Source organism: Propithecus coquereli, unplaced genomic scaffold (assembly GCF_000956105.1).
Source record: "Propithecus coquereli isolate 6110/MARCELLA unplaced genomic scaffold, Pcoq_1.0 Scaffold1013, whole genome shotgun sequence".
NCBI classification, from domain to species: Eukaryota; Metazoa; Chordata; class Mammalia; order Primates; family Indriidae; genus Propithecus; species Propithecus coquereli.
The window spans coordinates 17832-25110 of record NW_012134004.1 but is presented as its reverse complement, the minus strand read 5'-3'; the positions used below and the strand labels follow the sequence as shown (position 1 = coordinate 25110).

Here is a 7279-nt window from a genome sequence, read left to right as displayed (position 1 = left end):
CAGAGAGAGTTCATACCCCAGGACCAGGATAGAGTTTAAGTTCCTTTTTTATTCGCACATACATTTCACTAATCAATATATGATCGTCTGACAGTAGCCTGCTAAAGGATTTAAAGCAAGATAAATTATCAGCAAGAGTTATAAAGCAACGCGTCCAGTTTATCAGCAGCGTCAACCCCGGCCCTGTCGCTGAGCGAGACTATCATTTGTCTGTTTACTTTGCCCTGATTTGTCACCCAGATTACTCATCCCGGGGTTCCCCCAACAGGCAGGCCAGTCTCCTAGCCCCATTTTGTAGCCAAGGCAACCGAGTAGAAGGTTCGTTTACACCTATTCTGATCTCTTCCCAGCTCCTAAGCTTGGGGACTTATAGCTTCATGGGTGATGGAGTTAGGGGCTGCTGAGAGAGCCCATTCAGGCCTGGGCGGAGGGTGCACAGATCAGATTTAGCCCAGAAACATCCATCCTGCTTGAAGGCAGAGGGAGAGACAAGATGAGCTCAGGAGAACCCGGTAGGTCTCTTTGAGGGGTCCATGACACTGATTTGCTGCTATCCATGGGGAAAAAAAGGCCGGGCGGGGGGTGGCGGGCCTGCTTGCACTCAGGGCACTTAGTGCAGCCAGGCTGAGCTGCGCTGTTTAAACAGTCTCCCCAGCTCAGACGCCTGTGCCGAGGAGGAGGGCAGGGCAGGCAGCAGCCTGGGCGCAGGTCCCTGGGCGCGTGCTCCTTGCCTGCTTCCCGTCTCGCCCCCACAGCTCGCCCCCAAGGCCCTGGCAGGGTCCTGGCTGTGCCATGCCCAGGGCTGGGCTCTGAGGCTGCTGGGGTGGCCAGGCACTGCCCCCGCTGCTGGCCTACGTCTGCTACCTGCTCCTCAGCGCCACCGTCTTCCAGCTGCTGGAGAAGCAGGCGGAGGCCCAGTCCAGGTGTAAGTTTCAGTTTGAGAAGCTGCGCTTCCTGGAGAACTACACCTGCCTGGCCCAGCAGGCCCTGGAGCAGTTTGTGCAGGTCACGAAGGGGAACCACGTGGGCGTGGGATGGAGAGTCTTGGGAAGGTGGGAGGAATGGGGGTTCTCATGGCAGGTCCAGAGCCACCACCCAGGGACTGATGCCCTGTTGGGGAGCAGAGTATGGTGGGAAGAGAGCTAGGTAGGACCTAGTCCTGGATTCTGATTCCAGGTGTATGCCTGGATCGCTGTGTGACCTTGAACAGGTCACTTAACCTCTCTGGACCAGTGTCCTCACCTATAAGGCAAAGAGGATAATCATATCTGTGCTGCAGACATTTGACAGCAGATTAAAGGCATTCTCTAAGCTGTCACTTGCATAAATGTGAACTGTGTGTCAGTGTTATCAACACCGTCCAAATTTCCTTCCCCCACACTCCAGGGCTGCGACTCCCTCTGCCTTCTCCCCAGCTCATGTCCCTGGAATGGGGGCTGCGGGTGGGAGACACAGGTTAACATCAGGAGCGGCCACTAAGCTGGGCTTCCCCGGCCTCATTCCACCTAGAGCTGGGCTTGGTGGGCAGCGGCCAGGGTGACTGAGCCCTGCCAGCGTGGCACCCATGGAGGACTCTCTCTTGGTGGCAGAGTGGGTCACCCCCTGCCTGGGCCCCTTCTGCTTCCCCTTCTCCCAGAAACAAGGCAACACCAGGTGTCATGGGGGAAGGTGAATGCAGTTGAGACACAGTTGAGCAAGTGACACCTACTGCAAAGGAACAGACCAAGTGCAGAATCGTGATGATTGGTACTTACTGAGCATCTGCAATGTGCCTAAACCAGTGGCGAACAGGGCCATCATGACCCGTTGCCTGACATGACGTGGTACAGGTGTTTTCTCACAATTACCTGTTACTATCCCTAGCACCAGTTTGTAGATGGGACCTGGGCACAGAGAGGTGGGGTCTGTTGGCCAAGGCTGCACAGTTACTGGTGGAGACAGAGCTGGCTGTGGAGCTCTGGTTCTTCACCACGCAGATCGGCATAAGTGCCAGGGCCAGGATGTACCCAGAGCAGCGGTTCACAAAGCGTAACCAGCGCCCCAGTAGCATCACCTGGGAGCTTGGTAGAAATGCAAATGCGCGGGCCCCACCCCACGCCCACTGATGCGGGGCTCCAGGGCTGGGGCGGCAGGCTGTGTGTTAACAGGCCCTCCGGGTGATGCTGAGGTCCCCTTAAGAGTGAGAACAGCTGGCCTAGAAGACGATGTGTGGGCTGGGTGGTCAGAGAGAACTTTCTGGAGCTGCGAGAGACCTAGTCTGGCTCTTTCTTCCATGAAATGAGGCCTCTGGCTTCAGGCTTCACTTCCTTGCTCCTTAGTGGACAGGGTTCGTCAAGGCTGGGGCCACGGTACCCATGTCAGGGTTGAGAAAGGTTCAGGAGCTTCCCAAAACCCCAGGGTAAGGCAGAGGCCCTGGAGACCCTGAAACCTCCTCCTTCCTCAGCCCTGGGTTAGAGGCAAAAGCTGGAGGCAGAGGGCGTGGGAAGGGTTTACAGAGCTAGCTGGGACCTGACCAAGAAGGAGCGAGGCCATCAGCTTGCCTGCAGCCCCGAGGGGGCCTCCCCAGGGAAAACAGGACACCTCTTTCCCTGAGAGTCCTCAGCCTGAGGAGAGACCTTTACTTGCCAGGGGGAGTCAAGCTGGCAGAAGAACGCTGGGGTGAGATTCGGGGACAACACACATTATTGTTGAAATCACCCAGATACCACACACACAGAGCCATAAACAGTATTCAAAGCAGGATTAAACATTGATTCCATGTGGAAGCATGGCCTGCCCAGGTTCACAAAACTGGAAGTCTGCCTCTTTCTCTGCTACGTGTGATTCTTAGAGAAGAGAACGCCGCTGCCCCTGCATCCACCCACCTGCTCTCAGCGCCGTCCGATGTCAAGGCCCTCCTCAGGGGTTAGAGAGCCTCAGGCTTGGGATAGCCCAGGACCAGGGTGAGTGCTACCCGTAGCAGGGAGGGTCTCCGGGGAGCAGGCGTGTCAGGCAATGTTTGGCCCAGCCTCTCTGGGTGTATGGGAAAGACGGAAAGGCCAAAGTCCACGTCTTAAGAGACCAGTTCCTGCCAAAGTGAGGAGAAGCAGACAGCCTGTGACTGAGGACACCCAGACTGGCCCAGCCCACCAGGGCCACCCCCACCCTGGCCAGAGCACACTCACCCAGCCAGTGGGAGGTGGTTCCCACAGGAACTGGAAGCCGGAGCTGCCGTGCCCACCCCCGGCAAGCCCTTGCCTTTGGGGCTCTGCCAGGTGACAAGGCTGTGCTGAAAGGGGAGAGTGTTGGGGGCAGGGGAGGAGGGAGCCCTGCCCATCTGCAAGAGGGCTGGGCCCAGGGATTGGGGGTGGGGCATGTTAGGGTTGAGCCTGCAAAGTTTCAGTTTCTGTAAACACACGTGCAACACACACATAGGCACAGACCATGCACACGTGCAACATACAGTAGCCACACACACAACATATGTATACAACACACCATATACATACACCAACCACTATGCACACATACACACACACATGCACACACAACCTTTGTCTTGGCCTCTGATGGAATTTCTCCTGCAGGCGTGGGCTGGGGCTCACTTGAGGGCAGCAAAGAGCAAGGCTGCCTGCTCACCTGGAATCTCAGAGGACGCAGGTTCTCTGCCCCCTCCATCAGCCTTGGGGGGCGGGCAGCCCCACGGCTTCCCTGTGGTTCCCAAAACCCATGTTCCCCAGAAAACCCTTCTGGGCACATCCAACCTGAAATCCCCCCATTGGTCTAACAACCCACGTGCGTGTCGTCCTTGTGGTGGCATCTCCCACTGGGGCCCCTCCTGAAACGTCCCCATCTCACCTCCTTGGGCCCATTTCCCTCCAGCGTCCCATGCTCACAGCCCACACTGCGGTCAGCCCTGGCCAGTGAACAGGCACTGGCTTGGAGTCCGGTGACCTTGGGCAAGTCACTTGTGAAATGGGAACAACACTGTCTAAGGGTATCATCAAATGAGGTGACGCAAACACACCCTGCTAAGAGCACGGTCACAGCTGGTGCTCAGTAACCATCAGCTCCCTCTTCCCCCCCTGCCGTGCCACCCCCCACAGGTCATCATGGAAGCCTGGGTGAAAGGTGTGAACCCCAAAGGCAACTCCGCCAACCCTGCAACTGGCACTTTGGCAGCAGTTTCTTCTTTGCAGGCGGTCGTCACCACCATAGGTAAAGGGTTGGGGTAGAAGGGCTGCCCCAAGGCCCCTGTCTCAGTTTGGGCTTCCCAAAAGAATATCAAGTTTGCCGTGATGAGCAGGTTGCTGGTTTGGGTCACCGGACTCGCTCTGCTTGAGCCTCTCCCAGAGCCCAGGTAGAGCCCGTGCTCAGAACGGCACCAGCGAAGGACGAGAATGAGGGGCTACTTAGCTATGAACTCCTGCCCTCACCGGTTGAGAGCTGATCCTGAGTGTACTAACTTGCCAGTACTTTGAACCTGCCCATAGACCAAGCACACCGCTGCAGCCACAGAAATCTCTCGGGTAGAGACAGATGAAGGGACAGGGTGCCGTTTATACAGGAACTGCCCACCAGAGCTGCAGGGCACATCCCCAGCGTCCAAGGGGACAGGGCACTGACAGCATCTGCTACACCCCCTCAGCCAGAAAACCCTCCATCCCACCCCCTTCTAACCCAGGCCTCCCCCGTCCATTCAATTAAGCCCAATGCCACACACCTTCCTTGAACTCAGGTGACATTCCAGGTAGAGTGGTGGAGTGGGGGATGGGAGATAGAAACTTAGATCAGACCGAGCCGTGGCCCCCCATCCAATAAAGAGGGATACAGTAAGTACACCGAAAACAATCATATAAGGCAAAATAGATAATTAGATAGGAATGACACAAAACTACAGGGAATCATGCCCAGTAGGGAGGAAGAGAGTGGCAGTCAGGAGGGCTTCATGGAGGCAGTGTCATTTGAGATGGGCCTTCAAAAATAAGCAAGCTTCCTACAAATAAAAATCATTCTAGCAGAGTTCATGGGAGCAGGGGAGCTTCCCCACCTCCCCCCAGAGGTGGTAGAAGACAACCTGTGTTAGAGTCTGGGCAGGAGGGGTGCACGCAGTTCTGGATTCCCTCTTCCCTGTATTTGCACACTCCCTCTTCCCTTGCAGGATATGGCAACCTGGCACCCAGCACGGAGGCAGGTCAGGTCTCTGTGTCTTCTATGCTCTGGTGGGCATCCCACTCAACATGGTCTTCGTCAAGCACCTAGGCACAGGGCTGCGTGCCCACCTGGCCACCCTCGAGAGGTGGGAGGACCAGCCCAGGCGCTCCCAGGTACGGCTCCTCCCTCCCTTGCAGCCCTGCTGTGACAGATCGGTTGCAGGTTGAGTCCTCCAGAACAGCGGTCCCCAACCCTTTTGGTACCAGGGACTAGTTTCATGGAAGACAATTTTTCCACAGACTGGGAGAGTGAGGGGGTGATGTGAGGCCTGTTTCCTGACAGCAGCCTGGGAGTTGGGGACCGCAGGTCTTAGAAGCAGATGTTGAGATAGAGTTTGGCATGCAAGGTGTTGGGGGCAGACACCTGTGGAAAAGAAGGGGCAGATGCAGGACTGGGCGGAGGGAGTTGAATTTTGGTGCGGTTGGACACAGGCTTGGCCTCGAGGAGCTCTGCAGCACGCGTGGGCCGTCAGAGTTGTCCCACAGCGCCTGGAGCAGCTAGGCTTTAACACCGCCTCGATCGGGCACCAGGTGTGGCCTTCCCAGGAAGAGCGTGCCCTTGGGCAGGCGGTTCTCTGCAGCTGAAGAGCACCCTTTAGGAGCTGGCAGCTGGCCAACAGCCCTCCTTTGCCGGGGCATCTGGGCAGCACATCTCTGTGGCCATCACAGAGCCCCACCATCCTCTCGTGCAGTGGAGAACAAGGCCACCAACACGGCCCACCCTGACCAGCCCTCACAGGCCAGAGGCCCGCTGGAAGGGCAGGGGTGCAAGAGTAATCTGGGCCAGTTCAATGACAGTCCTCTATCCCGGATATGAGTTCCCAGGGGGCCTGTTTCAGTGTGACCCCCAAGCCCGAAGGGGTCTCCAAATCCCTCCTTACCCCACTACCACAATCCCTCTGCACAGACCTTTCCCCTGGCGGGGCAAGATCACTCGTGCACAGATCACGCACACACTCCCGCCCCAAGGTCTGCAGAGCAGGGAGGGGCCTGGCTTCACGCAGCCCTACTCCCAAGTCCGCCACAGACCCCCGGCCCTGTGCAACCCAGAAGCCTTTCAAGTGGCCTCAGGGGCAGATTCCCTCCCTCACAGCTCCTGCAGGTCCTGGGCCTGGCTCTGTTCCTGGTCGTGGGGACACTGGTCATCCTCTTCTTCCCACCCTTGGTCTTCAGCCACGTGGAGGGCTGGAGCTTCAGCGAGGGCTTCCACTTTGCTTTCATCACGCTCAGCACCATCGGATTTGGGGACGATGTTGTCGGCGAGAACGAGATAGTCACGTACCTCGGGCTGGGGGGCCCAATGGGATGCAGGGCATGGAGAGGTGTCAGCTGAGGATAACTACTGAGGGTCACACAGCCCCTGGTTATTCTGAGGCCACTGCAGATTCTCAGCACCATCCCCGGAAGGCTCTGGCCTGGGACCATCGCCACTTCCCCCAGGGACCTCCACTGCCAGTCCCAGTTAGGAAGAGGCAGAGCGACTGGCTGGTGAGGGCCCCTGTGCAACCTGGGATGGCTGTGCCCTCAGACCCCTGGCATTGGTTCTGTCTCTGTCCCTGGCAGGCACGGACCCCAGCAAGCATTACATCTCGGTGTACTGGAGCCTGGCAGCCATCTGGATCCTCCTGGGCCTGGCGTGGCTGGCGCTGATCCTCCCACTGGGGCCACCACTTCTGCACAGGTGCTCCCAGCTCTGGCTGCTCAGCAGGGGCCTCGGCCCCAAGGACGGGGCCGCCCCTGACCCCGATGGGCTCCCCAGACCTCAGATGATCCCCATCTCTGCATGAGGCCCCTGAGGGGCCCCAGCCACCCCTCCCATCCTCCCCAGCCCACCCTATATGCCCTCTGGATTCCTGCCCTGCTACCTCCCCTCCCCACCCACTCACTTCTCAGCCAGGGCTGGTCTCAGGAGCACTCCAGAGAGAGGAAGGACACAGGTGTGTCCAAGAAAGTAACAGAGGGGAGAGGCAGAGACAGGGTGAAAGACGTGTGTGTGGATTGAGGCACGCGCCCTCGTTCCAGAGCCCCTGTCACCCCTTCGCCTCAAAGGTAACCTGGAAAAGTCAAGTCCAACGTGGGTCACTGTG

The 7279-nt window shown here is 57.9% G+C and overlaps 1 pseudogene; it reads left to right on the top strand.

The window, feature by feature from the left end:
* The first annotated feature begins 792 nt into the window (after nucleotides 1-792).
* On the top strand, nucleotides 793-6979 carry LOC105810027 (annotated as a pseudogene).
* The last annotated feature ends 300 nt before the right edge of the window (nucleotides 6980-7279 follow it).